The 19,769-nt window shown below is 37.8% G+C and overlaps 1 protein-coding gene across 2 annotated transcripts in view; it reads left to right on the forward strand.

Annotated features, from left to right (window-relative positions):
• ARHGAP24 (Rho GTPase activating protein 24) overlaps positions 1-19,769 on the forward strand; it is an 859,252-nt gene that overhangs the window by 321,041 nt on the left and 518,442 nt on the right. Inside the window, exon 1 of one of the 2 annotated variants that reach the window (XM_001144292.8) lies at positions 5,698-6,107. The exons of the other annotated variant lie outside the window; for it this stretch is intronic. The gene's annotated coding sequence lies outside the window, so the exon portion shown is untranslated. Of the gene's footprint in view, positions 1-5,697; positions 6,108-19,769 lie in introns of those variants that run through there. 2 annotated transcript variants of the gene reach the window in all.

Below are 19,769 nucleotides of genomic sequence, written 5' to 3' on the forward strand. Positions count from 1 at the left end.
ATAATTTAGTAAGTTGATGGTCCTGTCTGCACTCTATAACAATAAAACATTTTAATCTTCTTGACAATCTAGTTGGTTTCAGATGACTTAAAACAATGACCTCAGCTCCAATTTTCTAGTCAGCAATCCAAATATTGATCAAATCTAACGTTTGATCAACAATGGGATCAGTTATGCCTGGGATCTGAGTTCTTTAACAGTTTTAACAGCTTAGATTTGTATCTTGACTGTGTATTCTTTTATCAGTGGGGTAAGAATGTACAATGAGGTAAATGTTCTTCTCTTTAATTTTAAATTATCTGAGATGAGATAAAGCAGGCAATGGAGAGAGGGAAAGAATGGAATTGATCCCAAAAAAATCCATTATTTAAAGAGCTTGGGATATGATGAAAATAGGACGAAATGAGGATTTCCCAGACAGATGATAAGGTTTGGAATATACATGACAATGCAATTAGAAACATGAATTATGAATGTGAAGAACTTATTGGTAACTTGCTTTCTATTATCCTGAGTATAAGGGAATAGGAAACTATTTTAAAAGTCACACATGTAACTTAGGAATACTATATAATGATTCTTGGGAGAAGAATGGTGTTATTTCAATGGCAGTATTTAATTTTCTAAAAAACTGAAAAGAGAAGATTCCAAAATGTGAACATGCTTGAAATCTACTAAATGGCATGTGTAGTCAGAGTAAGCCCACTTTGTTGCTGCTCAGGTGCAATTCGATTTCTAAATATTTTAAATGTCATTCAGTATTACACTAAGAGTTGAGTCCATAAGTGAACAATTGAATGTCTGGAGAAATATTTCACTTTATGAGTATGCATGTGTGATATGAATGTTCATGGTGTGTGTGTGTGCGTGCACACACATATGCCTGTAGTTATAAGGGAGTAGAGAAAGGATAGAGAATGTGGTGAGCTAAAATGTGAATGACTGCATATTAAAGGTTGTCTTAGAGAAATTGTGAGTCAGCAAAGCACAAGGAAATTCTAAACTAGTAAGGGATTTAGAAATGACCACAGCAGGTATAAAGCAGAAAGTTTCTCTGGGAGCTGATTGGAGAAAAATCTGCATATCATGCATATCATGAAAGGGAGAGATTAATTCTTTTTTTTTTTTTTTTTTTTTTTTTTTTTTTTTTTGAGACGGAGTCTCGCTCTGTCACCTAGACTGGAGTGCAGAGGTGCGATCTCTCCGCCTCCCAGGTTCACGCCATTCTGTTGCCTCAGCCTCCCAAGTAGCTGGGACTACAGGCGCCCGCCACCACGCCCGGCTAATTTTTTGTATTTTTAGTAGACAGGGGCTTTCACCGTGTTTGCCAGGACGGTCTCAATCTCCTGACCTCGTGATCCGCCCGTCTCGGCCTCCCAAAGTGCTGGGATTACAGGCATGAGCCACCGCGCCCGGCCGAGATTAATTCTTTAACAGAATCCAGCAAATTCCTGAAGTTAGGTTTAAACAGCATAAAAAGAAGCATTCTGAGACCGGGAGCAGTGACTTATGCCTGTAAGCCCAGCACTTTGGGAGACCGAGACAGGAGGACGCTTGAGCCCAGAAGTTTGAGACCAGCCTGGGTAACTTGTAGGGACTCCATCTCTACAAAATAAATTAAAAATTAGGTACGCTTTGTGGTGCGTGCCTGTGGTCCCACCTACTCAGGAAGCTGAGGTGGGAGGATCCCTTGAGCCTGGGAGGTTGAGGCTGCATTGAATTGAGATGGGGCCATTGCACCCCAGCCCGTGGACAGAGTGAGACACTGTCTCAAAAAGGAACATCTTGATTGGAAACTAAGGTTTGAATTTGGGCCCAGGCCAAAAGGATCTTGCTTTGGTTAGTAACATGATCCAAATCATTACACAAAATAGGCACATACACAGAGGTAAAAAAAACAATTGGACTTATTCAACATATTCAAAATGTTATTACTTATCTCTAAGTGGGGAGATCATGGGCAGTTTTAAATTTCTTCTTTTAAGCTTCTCTGTAGCTTCCGAGTTTCATGAGTTGAACTAATTAATTTTGTAATTAGACAAAAACCAATAGACAGTACTTAGAAAGTAAATTTAATCATTGATATTTTTGGAACCATCTACTTTGGGGGTCTGGTAGATGAGAGAGTGTGACCCAAAAATATGTCAATTCAAAGAAAGTGTGGTGACGGTTGATACCACACTCCTCTCAGGATCTGAATGGGCACATAATGTGTTTCATTTATAAAGCTGTTGACTGTTAGAAGGCATGTGTTGGAATTATAGAGGCCATGGATGACCCATGGCCACAGCATATTTTTCTATCATGCTCTTTCTCTCCTTTATTATCTTATTTACAGGTATTTAGCTGGATTGATCCTTCCCCACCATTTTAACAATAGTAATACATCTTTCCCTGAATCATGTGATCCAAAGTGTTGGAGAGGGTGGGCACGAAGCTCCCTTAATCTCTTTCCACCTTACTTAGTAACTCAGACAAAGCTGGACTTTGTAGAAAAGAAACTTCTACCAGGAAATAAAAAGAAAAAACAAGAACAGATGTTTAGAAACAGACATGCTTTAAAAGGCATAGCCTTCTATCTGAATCCTGAAATCAGATCTTGGCAAATCCCAGTACCCACACAAATTCTGCATTGTTGGTGAGAGCTTGTTGAAAATGTTAGGATTTTGGCAATTCTTGACTATTCAGTTTTGTTACTGTGTTTTTTGCCCTCTTAGGAATTTATGTTTTCTTAAACGAAAACATAATTAAAAAGCTCCAGTATCTGATATTAATGGACAATTGGGTAATATGACAATGAATCACTCTATGCTAAGGTTTTCAAAGAATCTGACATAGAATCTGGTGAAAAACTTTGCAATTTTTAAGTTAGTGAAGTACATTAAAATACATTTTAATCCATACTCATTTAATAGTAACATTTGACCCATATACTTTAAATATTAGACAAAGTAATTGTAGAAACACTGGCTGAGGTTTCCCTAACTAAATTCCATTGAAATAATGGCCTGATAGAATCAGTGTCCAGGGGGCTTTGTCTATGGAGGGGGTTTCTTTCCTTGACTCTGGCAATACCAACACTCAAACAACTTGTCCAGATGTAGTATAGCCATTATCTTCCTTCTCTCCTCCTCTGCTTTCATTTCTAGATCTCTGGAATCCCCCTGGTCCTAGAGTATTATACATCCTCCCTGTAAACACTGAAGTCCTTCAAACTCTGCCTGCCATTATACTGACCTTTCATAGACATTTTTCCTGAAGGTGTCTAGGACCTGAAGATCCTGGAATGTTAGCCCTTATCCTTGAATCATTTCTGGGTTTTGTAGAGTTTGTTTGAAGCACACCTTTAACTCAGAATTGAGGTTGACTGATAAAACTCAGCTTTAAGTAACCCTCTGGGCAAGTTCTGAGCAGAGATCCAGTGAGCTGAATGTCGGGCACCACCTCCCTGGAGTCTGTATCAGTCACATCAGCATTCTCCTCTGATTAGACTCAGGTTTCAAGGGTCTTGTTCAAGAGTTTGTTCTCTCCTTTAAAGATGCTACAATATGTATAAGGGATGTCTCTTGGTCCCAACTAATCTACAATAAGAGAGGAGCAGTATAGTCAGAGGCCAGAAAACAACGCAGTTTCTAGTTCAGGTTATATTCTCTTGTAACAGACTCCTTGCTGAGGGGCTTCTAGAAAAGGAATGCAATGGTCCACCTCTTTCTAAGTAGGAGGGGAAGAAGGGGCTTGTATTGGTGGATATAACTCCTTTCCTATCCTCTCAACTGTCTAATCCCCAAGTGAAAACCATCCTCTCCTTCTGTTGTACTTTCTAGCTTAAGATAATCACATATATCACACACACCAATGAAGTGCTATCAGTTGGAAAGGGTGGAGACAGAACCAGAAGATGGGAAGGAAAAGGCCTTGAACACAGCCTGTGTGTGTATTAGAGGTGTGTCTTAATCTTTTGGACTAGGGACTACCCAGTAACCACCCTGAGTTCAGTTTTGTATCACTTTGAGACTAAACTGCTGTGGTAATATTTGTTAGACCCTGAAATAAGTTACTGACATGACAGTTTCCTTGTTTTTTTAAATGTCCCCATCTTGAATCATAATTATTGGTACTTGTCTTCCTGAAGCTTTTGAGTCCATCAAATGTGCACAAATTTCATTTGGGTTAATGTTATTTTCCAGCTTTCATCTGAAACTGCCCATCAGCATTCACCTGCCAGGGTGTTGCTAGAACATGTAACGCCATGTGGGTTGATGAAGGTAATTTATTCCCACCAATTGGAAAATAAGCTACATTACTTCTAGCTTAGGAATTCCATACATATTTTTAAAATGAAATATGAAACGCAATTTTTTCCCCACACAAATTAATTTGATTCATTAAAGGGCTGAGAATTCTCCCGCCAGAAAATCAAGTTTATAGTAGGACCTCAGCATGGGATGGGGTAGATTCGTTTCTCCAAGAACTTGGAGAAAGAGGACAAAAAGGAAAAACATATCAGTGTCCACTCAGCCTTTTATTTTTGGTGTTTCTAAAACTGAACATATGCTCTTCTTCCATATCCCTCTCTCACTGGAGATCCCTAGTGAGGACACCCCCATTCTGTGTCTTAAGGATATCTGGTGATGATTTCTAAAAGAGAGTTTTTTTTTATTAGTAGTAGCAGTAGTAATTGTTCGAGATGGGGGTGTCACTCCGTCACCTAAGCTGGAGTGCGCTGGCACAATTATAGCTCACTGCAGCCTTGACCTCCTGGGCTCAAGGGATTTTCCCGCTTCAGCCTCCTGAGTAGCTGGGACTACAGACATGCGCCGCCACGCCTTTTTTTTTTTTTTTTTGTAGAGACAGGAGTCTCATTATGTTGCCAATTTTGGTCTGAAACCCCTGGGCTCAAGCGATCCTCCTGCCTCGGCCTTCCAAAGTGCTAGGATTACATGACTGATCCACTGTAAGTGGCCTTCTAAAACAGAGATCTTTACAAAGCTTTTTGAAATAATTTGACTCAGCATGCCAGGTAACCAGAACTGTAAGATCACAATTTGAAACAGACATTGTGGTGATGGTGGGAAGAGACGGCCTGCATCAAAACAATGTTTACTAGTTTGTCCTTTTGTCCCATATTGTGTAAGTCCCAGAGTTCTTACACCACGGTAAGAAAGTAATTATACTTTGAATTTCTCTAAGGCTCTAGTTAGAGAGCATCCATCTAAATGTGCATTTCCAGGAATACTGGTTTAATGGCCCAGGTAATTCTGACTGGAGAAATAAAATTTTAGCGAGACAGAGTTGGTAGAAGCAAGTAAAACCGGTGTATGGGGTTTGGCCAATGAAATGCAGAGCTCCTTGAGGGCAGGAGACATGTATTCACCAACCTTCTTGCGCCCACAGCCCCAGATCTGTGACCAACAAGTATCTATGATGCACTTGAAAGGAACGAGCGATGCCAGATGCGGAGGAACCAGGCAGGGCGCATTCTGTCAGTGGCGCCAGGCGGTGTAGCTCCAGCTCTCAGATAACCCAGGCGTTGGGAGGGCGGGGCTCCTGCCGGCCTCCCCTGTAGTGCGGCTCCAGTCCTGTGAAGCTACCAGTTGCCAAATGAAATCTGAAACCTCGGGCTGTGCATGAGGGTTGGCCCCACTCAGTTGTTCCAGCCTCTTGTACTGTATATTTACACATTCACACACAATCACCCTTTCTAACTTCTGGGACTCTTTGCGCAACTGCTAGGATTTCTCAAGTGCATGTGGCAACACAGCCCAGCTCCGGGTGGAAACCAGCAGGGCTCTGGAGGGGCTCGGAGACCAGGGGAGCTGTCAAGGCTGCGGCGGGGACCAGAGAGGAGCCTGGCGCGGGTGGCTGGGTGGCTGGGGGAATACCCCCAACTTCCCACCGCAGGCGCAGCTCTCTCGGCCGCCTATTTCCTCCGAAACCCGCGCTGCGGAGCAGCCCAGTGCATAGGGTTCAACACTTCCCCTTGTTGTGGAAAGTAAAGGAGCCTCACTACCACCTTTTTTTCTTTGCGTTTTCTTACTGCTGGTCCTGGGAGCCTTTTCCTTCGGAGCAGCAGCCCTGTCTGGCATCTGTCTTGAGCTCCCAGCAGGGTAGGTGATGCGGTCGCGAGGAAGTGCGCGGAGCTACCGCGGGAAGGACGGACGCGGCTGCCTGCGCCAGGGGAGGGGGCTGCTGGGGGCGGGGAGGGGGCTGCTGGGGGCGGGGAGGGATCGCAGGAATCCCGTGCTGATGTAGCGTGTGTGTGTGTTTGTGTGTGTGTGTGTGCGCGCGCGCGCGCGCATGTTTGTGCCGGGAGACGGCAAGCTGGTAGTATGTCTTTCTGGCTTTAAAAATAGATGGAATTAATAAAAACCCTTTGTACAATTCAATTTCCTCTCTTGGTATCCATCCTCCCCTTCCCCCTGTTTGTTTCCTCTAGTATCTTATAGGAGTTCCCTATATAACAGGCGCACAAAGATAGGTTTTAATAATAAGCATATATATTTGCAAAAATATATATTTTATATGTATAAAATATGTTTTAAAATATTTATAAATATATTACATATTAGAAATATATATTATAAAATATATACATATATTTGTAAACACAAAGCGTTAGGCAATCTTTGGTGAATTTGAAGCCACTCAAAAGATTTTGTCCAAATGTTTTTAAAAGTAACATTTAATGATAAACATGTAATATGGTCTCATTTTTAGAAAATACTTAAGACTGCATTTATTTTATACGTACCCAAATAGAAGGGAGATAATGTTACTCTGAATTCCTTAGATAGGTTTTCAACATCAACCAGTAATAGGGAGCCCAGACTTCTTTGTAGACTATATCTCGTTTAATTCATTTGAATTAAACAAGTAATTTCTCCAAGTAATTTCTGTTTCCAGCACATTTTATGTTACTCTTTTTTTAACCTTTCACGGCATCGTTTCATCTCTTTCTAAAAAGGAAATAGATAAATCGTGCTGAGTATTTGGAATATAAAAGTTGTTAAGGCTTTGCTTATACATAAATACATAAATAAAACAATATGTGTTGCTATGTCTACTAAGTAAGACAAATTCATTGGAATCCAGGGATATTTGCAGTAGAGTTTAAGAGCTTTACTCGGTTACTGAGTAGAAGATGTACAGACGGATTAAATACAAACAATCTGTCCCCAGTTCCAATTAGAACTCAAAACCAATCCTTCAGGGCAAAAATGGATGATGCTATTGAACTGGGCATTGTAAAATAAAACACACAGAATGTATGTATTAGAAAAAGCCAGAAAACAGCCATAAAGTCACATCAGACTTGTGAAGATCTCACTCCCCCTTTTAAATTTCTTAATACTTCCTCTTTTCTGGGCATATTTCAACTTGTAAGAGAGCTCAGTAATAAAACTTACCCTTTTATCTTCCCTGACTGCCTGGCCTTCAGGTAGCAAGTCCAGAAATCTGTTCTCTCTAGAGCCATTACTGAGTGGTCAGAGACTTCACCTTTGACATCTTGGAGGACGGAAATATTGACAAAACTCTGAAATAAATAACATCCTACCATTCACAGGCAGTATATTCTTGGTGGAAGACCTTTAAGTGGGGATAAGAGATAAACTGAGTTTTTCAGATCTGGAATTTAGTTTGAGGTATTTGGAAGGAATATAAAAGAGGTATGGTACTAGGAAAAATAATCGGTAATTCTTTCTGCATGTGGAGGGGCTGTTGAAACTCAGACTGTCCTTGGCTTTCAACTATATTACTTGGTTTTATTACTTCATCTCAGGGGTTTGGATTTGAGATGAGGTGGTTTCTCTGTAATATTCTTCTGTGCCTTACATACCCTGAATCTGAACTATTTTGAAAATATAAGCCTGATAAGAAGTGGGAAAGAATTAAGTTATCTAGAAAAAAATCCACTGCAGAACAAATGGCAATGCACTCTTCCAGACTAGAACATAGATTTAAGTGTAAAAGTGTTTTTGGGTGAAATCCCCAGGGAAATCCTTTCAGCTTTTGCTGGGGATAGTAATGGCCAAAGCTCTGAGAGCTTTCATGGATCATGGTTTCATTTACTGTGTGATCTTGGACTCTGCAGGGTGAAGGGTAAGGAGGGGCAGGAAGGGTGAGGAATGTGCAACAGGTGGTGATGAGTAGTCCGAGTATGATTACTTCGCTGTCTTAGCCAAAGCCCTGTTGGTGTTTACCAACAGTTCCCTTAATATTTTCACTGTGACCTACTGGCCCATTGACGAGTGTTTTCTTTCCGGCTCGATTAAAGTCTGGGTTGGTTTCTCAGGGCTGAAAGCAGGCGGTGCTACTGTACAGTTCAGGCCATGCGTTTGTTTCCTGTTCTTAGTGTGTGTGGTGCTGTAGCACCGTCTTAGTCGCTTGTAGTTATTTTCCTGTGAATTTTCTGACCAGCAGTGAAGGGTTCTTTTCCCATGAATTGAGCTATGTCATGCTGATTCCTTCTTTCTGCCATGTTTCAGTTTCTGGTACAAGTGGGTGCTTTGGAAAAACAAGATGGGGAAGGTAGGTAGAGTCTCAGTCTGGAGCCCAGTAACAAGGGACAGCCACCCAATTGGTTACATGTGGGTGTGGAGGAGGTTGGTGATAACAAGAGCCTGAGACATCCATTCTTCACTGATCACATTTTATAGAGGAAAAAGCAGAAGATATTTAAAATGGAACGATGCCTGTTTGCTCTTAAAGCCATGGCTAAAGGACTAAGATCTCTCCCAGATACAGAAAGATATTTAAAAATACAGTTGTTAAATGGTCAGCTTAGCCATGAAGTTAATGTTCTTCATGTGAAGAGTGGAAGCCTCACATCGAGTCTCGCAATGATAACCCATCTGTCTTTGCTATACAAACTCAAACTTTACAAGGTTCTGATGGCTTCAGCAGCTAAGTACAAGCACATTTGGAAGTGGAGGGATTATTGTGATGAAGAATCAAAGAATATTCAGTTTTCAGTGGTTATTGTGTACATGTGTGCAAAAAAGCAGCATCTACACTCCACTGTGGCATTGCTACAGTTAATCTTTACAAAGTCAGATCTAACTGTGTAAGTCTCTTTATCTAAAACCTTTGTTGGATTCCAATGACTTACAATATTTAAACTCTTTAGTATAGTTTCTAAAAGCTCTTCCAAGCCCTCTCTTTTTAGCTCCCCCTTTGTGTACAAGGGTTCCTCACTGTTCAGGCTTCTGATCTCTGGTTCATGGATTCATTCTCCTGGAATGCCCTCTGTCTGAAAGTCCCTCTTGATTCTTGGTGGCTCACTTCCAGTGGAACTTCCTTGGGGAAAACTTACCCAATTCCATGAAGAATTAATCATTTCATCTTGTCTGCTTCTATAGCATTTTGAACATACTTTGAATAATTGTTGCAATAATTTTTATGTATTTCCCCTGTCCTCTCTCACAACTACTGTGAGTTCCTCACTGGGTAGATTGGTGGTGGGGGAGCCACCTGAATTCAAGCCCCCAGCCCAGTGTTTGAAACATAGTAGACATCTGTTAATGTTTCCCCAATAAGTGGGCAAGTGAAGTTCGTAAATAAATGAAATACTGGTGCACTCCAACTTATGAAGATAGTTATATCTCAGAAGTCCATTTAAAAAATGTCTATTTGGTCTTAGAGTTCATTTTCCAAATATAACAATGCTACAAAACATAATTCACTTTCCATACCAGCCCACACATGCCTATTTAATCCCTATAATAGATGAAATATTGTGCTTTTGCATATCTAAAGCAAAAGCAAAACAAACAAAAACTACTGTGAAATCATCTTTTTCTTTTGGACATCACAAAATACACTTGAGTTTAAAGAAAATAGAAACAATTATAATAGATATACATTTTCCACAACTGTGTTTTATATTGTACTATAAAATCTGTAATCTGTGAAATCCAAGTGGGAGGTCCTGGATTTGGCTGTGAAGACTAATAATGAAGTTAAATTTGGAGATTGTTAAATTTGCTTATTGAATGGGCAATAGTCTTAATTAATCAAATAAAATAGAAACACTAATTTTGGCTATTTAATAATTATCTGGAGTGCTGGTGCTTGAGGGAAATTAATTAAAGGAGAATGTGGAGCTGGATGGAGAAGAGGAAATTTAGAGGGGCAGCTTCTTTCATGTTATAGTTTCTTTATTGTATTGATTTTCCTTTCATCTCATTTGAGCACTGAGGCAAATCCAAAGTTTCTTCCTGAAAAAAATTCTTTGTCTGCAGTTATTTTTGCTAATATGTAGAAAGGGGCTTACACACTGTTTAGACTAAAATACATATGGGCTTATTTTATTTTCAGAGCAATGTTACCTTTGTCATGTGCATACCTGCCAGTTAGCACGTGGATAATACGTATTTTGATCAAGAATTCATACGTGTGGTTCAGGGTATAGCCAGGGATTGAAAGCTCAAGTTCCTCCTTATTCAGCATCTCTGAAAAGCCTGGAACTACTATCACTGATATTTAAGAATAATAGTCCAATCGCTAATTGCTCTAAGTTTTCTAAACTCTCTATCTATATCAAATTACATAACTAGAAATGTACTTACTATAATCACATTACAATACTTTTTTGTTAAAATGTCAAAATGTCTTTATTACACTATGCTTTAATATGATACCCCCCCTTTTTAACTACTGAGAGTCAATATAAAAGAGATGAGCTGAAAAGGAAAGAAATATCTTGGCACCTTATGTTATGCGTTTCAAATTCTTTATATAAGGATTTCCATGATAAATTCTTTTTTGCCTAGACTGCTAGGAATTTTTAAAAGTGTATCTCTTCTGATTAACTAGTGGGTTTTTTTGGTTAGAAAAAAGACAGGCTAAAAATTCACCATGCTTCTCAGTTTGACTTGTCACCCAAAAAACTCTGAACTAAATCTGATGCTCAATTGTACGCCAGTCAAGCTTTTTGTATGACATGGTTCACATCATCTTATTGTCACTTTTAATACCCTTATGATACCCATAAGTGTACTAAGCTAATTAAGCTAAGTTACATCCATGATGAAAATAGATTGAATAGTTACATCACTTTTTTTTCTTGATACAGTTAGTTAAATATTTATAAATTTGCATGGTATGGCTTTAGTTTTTTGGAACCAATAATTGTTTTCTAGGTCATTTTTTGTAGTTCCTTGAAACATTCTCTGTAGTGCTTTTATAATCCCTGATAGATAAAATGACCTTTCTTCCAAATACTACATTTTTTAAAAAATGTAGAAAAAAATCACGTTTTAGTAACTTTGAAAGTAGATACTAAGGCCAAATGTGAGTTCTTTTCAATATGTGTATCACAGATGTATAGAAGAATTCTCTTAGGGATGTCGCTGAGAAGTGTAAGAGAAAACCTTTTGTTTTTTCTTACAAATTGAATCTATCAAAAAATTGAGGCTGATGGAGCTGTAATTAGGGCTGTTTTCAAACCATCAAATTGAGCCTTCAGAAAATAAAGTAATTTTTCAAATTCTCCAAAAAGGGAGAATATAGCTTTCATTTTGTCTTGAGTTTTTTTCTCTCTCCTTGAATCTAAGACTCTCATAATAATAATCATCCTAAAGAATTAAGTACTTCTTCTACATACCAAGTACTCCATGAGATATTTTTACATACATTACTTCTGATTTTAGTAGTAATTAGAATTAGTAATTCTAGATGTAATCTATGTTATATTTAATCCAGATATTTTTATGACTATTGTATGGGGATGTTTGGGCTCAGAGAGGTAAATAAAGTTACCCAAGGTAATGTAGACTTGAACATCAAAACCACATCTGCATAAGTCCAAATACCCTGACATATTTACTATGTCCCTTTCCTCTCAGTGCTTTTCAATTATGAATTTTCAAATAATAAATTGTGTATTTCATGGATTTGGCATGTAGGATAGATCCTGATCTCAATATGATTTTCATGAACTGGCCTTGGAGCTCTCTTGCAGGTCTTCTAGATGACAGCATCCTAGTGCTGATGAGTTGGGACCTGTGGGATGGGTTACCACTACCAAGGTTGGCTAGTGAGAAAAGAGGCTCCATCTACCATAGGCCAGTAACTGAATCAATCTATAGTGATTAGCCTAACCATACTATTTTCTGGTGAGAAGTGAACAGGAAAGGTGTGGTCCACAGAGATCCAGTAATCTATATCCATTACTTCATTCCATGACATGGGGACATACGTCCTGGGAGCACTGTGAGCAACAGGTGGAGGCAAAGAGGAGGCAAGTGGTCCCCAGTTTAAGAATAGAGCCCCAGCTTGGGAAAGCTGAAATAGAACAAAAAAGGATGATTTCTTTGGGGAGATAGCAACTGAGAAAAGAAGAAAAGTTGGGTTAGTAGTGTTAGTACTCACTGAGCACACAGAAGTAAAATGAGCTACAGGGAATGGGATTTCAAAGCCAGTCTTTCTCAGAGAAGGGGAATTATTAGAGGAATTATGGGAGTGCATCTCACTCCTGTTTGAGGAGATACCTAGAGAAGAGAATTCTACAGCTACCTTGAAGAATCATCTTTGATTGTTTCATTTTGTTGGAACTATCTGGTTTAAAATTTTCTTATATGGAGGAGCTTCCAGCAAGAAAAGATGATCCGGGGGAGTTAAAAGAGCCTGATGTTATCTTCTTGCAACCTAACTGTGTAAACCCAGGATTAGCCACACAAATACTACCTTCAGTGTCATTTTGGTTTTCACTTCCCATTATGGTTTGTCATTGCGAAATGGTCAAGTGAAATGTTGATGATTTTATATAACATCATATATGTGTTATACAGCAGATCTCTGCTTTCTCACATTTCTAAATAATTTGTTGATTGGAGACTTCATTTATTGGTGACAACTTATGCTTCCATCGTGGAATAACTTTTCAGTACCTATAAGGTTAGGTAAGGTTGGTGGGTTCCAAGGAGGAGCTGGGGTCTTTGTGCCTGGAGACAGGTAGAAGCCATGGGAACTGCCTCATGAGGAGCTCTGAGAACCCCCGCACAACAGGTCAAACTGCCGAGGGAGGATGAAAGGGGGAGGGGCAGAAGCAAGGTCACAGGATAACAAGTGCCAGAAGCCAAGAAATCAGGAGAAAAGGCAAATCCAGAGACAGTACAGGGAACTAAAAGCCAAGGGAAAGGGAATGGAGACAATGTTTGATGTGACAATTAAGTATGCCATTTCTGTGTAAGAATAGATAACAATGATTGAAGCCTTACTATGTGCTAGTTTGGCCCTGTGCTTGTCCTAGGTTATCTCATTTAATCCTCACAGTTCCTACATGAGCCCTATCTCTCTCTTATAGATGGAAAAACCAAAACCTAGAGAGGCTTAGTAGCTTGCCAAAAATCACACAGCCACTATGTGGTAGATCTGGGATTCAAATTAAAGTATCTCACTCCAAGAGAGCAACCTTTAACTGCTATGCTCTGGAATTAGACCTACATTCTAACCTGGCTCTGATATGCTTAAGCCCTGCAACCTTGGGGAGGTTGCATTCACCGATTTTAACTACAGTTTTCCTCTCCTTATATGTGGGTATTTAATGACACCTACTTCATAGTGTTAATGTGAGTTCTTAATTTATGAAGTGAGCAATGCATGAAAAGACTGGAGGGGTGTCTGGCACCTGATAAATATCAATACAAGTTAATAGTTATTATTAAATTCAGTGACAAACAGGGAATCCTGAGCAGTATTTTTCAAATTGTAGGTCTTAATCTAACAGTGGTTGTAAAATCAAATTACTGGCTTATGACCAACATTTCTTTTTGAATGAAAAAGAATAGAATAAGATAGAATAGATGGAAAAAAAAAAACTCAGTGTTCATTATATTTAGTAAAAATGGGCCAGGCGCTGTGGCTCACGCCTATAATCCCAGCACTTAGGGAGGCTGAGGTGGGTGGATCACCTGAGGTCAACATGGCGACACTCCATCTCTACTATAAGTACAAAAATTAGCTGGGCGTGGTGGTGCATGCCTGTAATCCCAGCTACTCAGGAGTCTGAGGCAGGAGAATTGCTTGAACCCTGGAGGCGGAGGTTGCAGTGAGCCGAGATGGCGCCACTGCACTGCAGCCTGGGCAACAAGAGCGAAACTCCATCTCAAAGATAAATAAATAAACAAACAAAAATAAAAAATATAAATCAATAAAAATGGTTTCATATGTTTTAATTTGTGTGTGTGTATGTGCATTTCATACACTGGGTAGAAATGAAAAATGTGCTTCTGATTATTTATAACTGTCAAAAAATAAATATTTTTAAAAACCTTTAAGGGTGCAATTCTCAAGTGTGGTACCAGGACCAGCAGCATCAGTTCCACCTGAGAAATGCAAATTACTGAGCCCCACCCAGGACCAGCCACTGCCTTTAACAAGGCCTCCAGGTGATTCTGATGTACACGAAAGCTTGAGGACCACTTATTATTCAAAGGTGGCATTTGGAAATCATGAAAAAGCTAGATACTTAAGATATATCTAAATACTTAAGAGTGATTAAAAGTACATACTGATATTGTATTGATTGAAGATTTTAACTGGCCACAGGATGCTGTCCAGTGTTTGTGTGACTTCAATTTCGTGTAGGTTTTTTCCCTATTTTCCTATGCCATCTACTCATAGTGCAGCTGGGTAAGTCCCACAGAAGTCCATTAGTTTATATGTAAAAGGATGCTGACTAGCTAGATTCTGTACCTTCTTCTAGAACTATACATTGTTTGTATGTTGCCCCGAGCCCGGGACTCTAAAGTATATTCAATTTGAAATATTTTAATGATAATAGTTCAGATGCCTAAATGACTTTAAAATTAGAAATTATTAAAAATTCATAAAAACAACACTGGGTATTTTATTAATTGACATATTTGTTTTGAAAAGCACAGGCAGATGGGAAATTGGAAATGGAGTTAATGCAATAATAATATTGATGATAAAAATTTGATAAAAATGGAAATATAAATTTGTACACTGAGAATTGTTTTCTCCTCAAAGAAAACAGTGAGTGTATTTAAGATATTTGTTGATTGTACGTCATTACTTAAAAGGGCAAGCAGATGATATTTTATTCACCTCCCTTTGTGCGTTGTGTGTAATGTTATTTACTGTTTTTGTTTATGTTTTTCTTTGAGACATGGTCTCACTTGCTGCCTAGGCTGGAGTGCAGTGGTGCCATCTCGGCTCACTGCAACTTCCACCTGCTGGGTTCAAGCGATTCTCCTGCCTTAGCCTCCCGAGTAGCTGGGACTATAGGCGTGCACCACCATGCCAGGCTGATTTTTGTCTTTTTAGTAGAGATGGGGTTTCACCGTGTTGGCCAGGCTGGTCTCAAACTCCTGACCTCAAGTCATCTGCCTGCCTCAGCCTCCCAAAGTACTAGGATTACAGACCTGAACCACTGGCCATCATTTACTGTTGTATTTGGTTTATGGTTGGTAGGCTGTATTTGCTTTAAGACTTAAAAGCATCCTATTTGAAAACACTGCATCCAGATCTGCTAGAAAAGACTTGAAGGTGTTCTTTTTTGTTTTTTTCCTTAAAAAAATATTGACCTGGGGCCAGGCGCGCTGGCTCACGCCTGTAAGCCCAGCACTTTGTGAGGCCAAGGCGGGCGGATCACGAGGTCAGGGAATCGAGACCATCCTGGCTAACACGGTGAAACCCCGTCTCTACTAAAAAAATACAAAAAATTAGCTGGGCTTGGTGGTGGGCGCCTGTAGTCCCAGATACTCGGGAGGCTGAGGCAGGAGAATGGCGTGAACCTGGGAGGTGGAGCTTGCAGTGAGCCGAGATCGCACCACCGCACTTCAGCCTGGGTGACAGAGCAAGACTCCATCTCAAAAAAAAAAAAAAAATATATATATATATATATATATATATATATATAGCCTTGGATTTTTAAAATGTAGGCTTTCAGTAGGTATATATATTAACTGTATGTTTTGAAAGGTCCTCCTTTATTTTTTGTTTAAATAAATGCTATGGTTGGAGAAAAGTGAAAAGGACATTGAGAAAAGATTTGAGAAGTTGTGGACTCTAATCCTACCTCTGGTATTAATTAGTGCCTGAGAACTCAGGCAAATCACTTAGTTTTTCTAGACTTCAGTTTCCTTACCTGTAAAATAAGAGGGCTAGAGTAAATTCTTTTTAAGGTTGTTCCAACATAGAAAAGTCTATGCTGCCAAATGGCAGTGTGCTCCTTTTGAACAGTTTTTTTTTGTTTTTGTTTTTGTTTTGAGACAGTCTCACTTTGTCACCCAGGCTGGAGTGCAGTGGTGATCTTGGCTCACTGCAACCTCTGCCTCCCAGGTTGAAATGATTCTCTTGCCTCAGCCTCCGGAGTAGCTGGGATTACAGGCATGCGCCACCATGCCTGACTACTTTTTATTTTTGTATTTTCAGTAGAGACGGGGTTTCACCATGTTGGCCGGGCTGGTCTTGAACTCCTCACCTCAAGTGCTCCACTCACCTCGGCCTCCCAAATTGCTGGGATTACAGGCTACCGTGACCAGTCATTTAGAATAATTTTGATAAGACTGTGGCTATGTGTATGCATTTGGCAGAACTCTGAAAAATGGATATTTGATGTATTTGATTTTATAGAGGAGTAAGGATCTGGAAGGGATATCTACAACATGATAAAGTTTAGTGTGACCATTCCTTGACAGATTTCATTTACCATTGGGCTAGTTTTCATCAGCTGTGGTTTTGGGGGGATATGTGATACCCTAACAAGGAGGAATTTGAAAATGTATGAGGGTGTTTTTTGTTTTTTTTATCTTGACAATGACTGGATGAAGCTACTGGCATTTAATACAAGGGTCAAGATACCAAATGTCCTGCAATATGTGTATGATGGTCCGTCACTACAGTGAATTTTTCTTCCTCAAATATAAAAGATCTCCCCATTAAGAAACTGGCTAATTAAGTTAAAAGATTGGGTTTTAACTTCATATTTTGTGAAATCATCTGGGAAATTGGAAATAAAGTCATACTTTCTGCCGTTTCAGTAAAACAAATGCGAACAATATCTATTCTTAGATGACAACTGGTGTTTATGATGCATGAGAGAGAACAGCCTCCAGCTCTCTGCACTATGTATTGACGATGGAGTAAGAAAAGCAGTGAAAATATTGGCTCTGTTAGTACAGTGAGCAAACATAGCTTAAGGACATACTAGTAATAGTTCCTTTAAATTACTAGTTTCTTGATGACAGCCATATTTTTAATGAAATGGCTTGCGGAAGTTTCCATTCAATGTAACTAAACATTGCTTGAGTTCAAATAAATGCTATGATGAAAGCATTGCATGCATAGATTTCATTCCCTGTGATAAGAAATGCTACTAGATTAACAGTGCTATACAATATACTGAGTAGTTCCTATCGCTCCTCCTGAACTTGTGCTGGCCTCCTCCTGCATCTGTATTGGCTTTGTAAATTCTGGGTCAGGCTAAGGATAAAGCTCCTTCAGCAGGAGTGACTCATCCAGGGCCTTTTCAAGAACCTTTGTAATGTTTTCAAATTTAAGGTGAACTTTGCTTTGGAAACACTTAAATTACAGGATCATTTTCTTAAAATTCATTTCTTTCTTTCATCTTACTTCTTGCATTTGTCAAGTCCTTGGTTTGCTTGGTTGCTTGTGTGTATATATATATAAATATATATTTACTTTATATATACAGTAAATATATATTTATTATATAATAAATATATATTTATTTTATATATAGTAAATATATATTTATTATATATAAAATATATATTTATTATAAATTTATATACATTTATAATATATATAATAAATATATAACTATATATTTATTATATATTATATAAATATATAAATATGTATTTATTATATATTATATAAATATATATTTATTATATATTATATAAATACATATTTATTATATATTATATAAATACATATTTATTATATATTATATAAATATATATTTATTATATATTATATAAATACATATTTATTATATATTATATAAATACATATTTATTATATATTATATAAATATATATTTATTATATATTATATAAATATATATTTATTATATATTATATAAATATATATTTATTATATATTATATAAATATATATTTATTATATATTATATGAATATATATTTATTATATATTATATAAATATATATTTATTATATATTATATGAATATATATTTATTATATATTATATAAATATATATTTATTATATATTATATAAACATATATTTATTACATATTATATAAATATATATTTATTATATTATATAAATATATATTTATTATATTATATAAATATATGTATTTATTATATATTATATAAATATATAATATATAATAAATATATTTTTTATAAATATATTTATTATATATATATCTATTATATAATATATAATATATAACAAATATATTTTATATATATATATTTATTTATTTAGAGACAGAATCTTGCTCTGTCGCCCGGGCTGGAGTGCAGTGGCGTGATCTCGGCTCACTGCAAGCTCTGCCTCCTGGGTTCACGCCATTCTCCTGCCTCAGCCTCCTGAGTAGCTGGGGACTACAGGCGCCTGCCACCACGCCCGGCTAATTTTTTGTTGTGTATATTTTTTAAACTACTGCTTCTGTTCAGCTGTGAGACACTGTGGGTATGAAAGGTGTTGTATGGATAAAATTGTTGCCTAGCAAGCCGAAGCCACCTTGATATTTTCCACGAAAGAAATTCCTGCTCCCTCCGACTTTTTTTTGGTAAACCTGGGTCTTAACACCTCCTGTGGAGAGGGGGAAAGGGGAGGTGTAATTTAAATGTATAACTTCACCTTTCCTATAAATTTGGTGAAAGTTTAGATTAGAGGAGAAGAATAAAATTACAGAAATATAAATAAAAAGTCTTTTGGATAATCTTTCATGTTCATTATCTAGCTAGGCCTCCACAGCAGTCCAATAACAAATTAAAATTTATTCTAAATGAAATACAGCATTGTAGGTCCTCGTAGAATAAATTCATAGGACTTCAGAATAAAAGCCTACTTAGAAAACAGCTATTACCATCTCTCCTCCAATCTTTCCATTGGAAAATGAATCCAAAGTGATTGAGGTGATTTGCCCCAGGACACGTGGTGAGGAACAAGCATACCAGCCTCTTGAACTTTGGCAGCTGGCCTATTTCTCAGGAGCCTTTCTCACCTGGGGTTCCTTGAGAAAATTGAACTTAAATGCTCTCCTAAGACATCTGATGCATATAATGAATTGCCTCTTCTGCTTTGCAACTAGAAGGGTACTAGTTAAGTACCATCTTTGGCAAAAATGGAGAAAAGAGTCACTAGTATGATTTTTTGTGTTCCATTGTTTAGATGAGAAACGTTTTGGCTCAAAAAGAGAAAGAGAATGTGTAATTAACATCTTTGAAAGCATTTTTATGGAGCTTAGATTAACCCTAAAGGCAGCTGAAAATTGTACCATATTGATTTCAAGGTGTAACTTGTAACTTGTTTTTGGTTACATTTTTAAGCTAATTCCTTCTACATTCCTTGTAATAATATTAATTATGTTTGAACCCATTTAATGTAAATTGAATATTCTCCACACTGTAGATTTTCAATTAATTCAGCCTTCAAACCACATCAGAATTGTACATTATTTTATGATCTTCATGTGCCTGAAAAACAACAAATAAGTCTGATGGCATTTAACACTTAAGAGATTTCATGCAGAAAGTAAAAATAAAAACGAAAAATAACGGGTTAATCTCTTTAAGC

This window comes from Pan troglodytes, chromosome 3 (genome assembly GCF_028858775.2).
Source record: "Pan troglodytes isolate AG18354 chromosome 3, NHGRI_mPanTro3-v2.0_pri, whole genome shotgun sequence".
NCBI lineage: Eukaryota > Metazoa > Chordata > Mammalia > Primates > Hominidae > Pan > Pan troglodytes.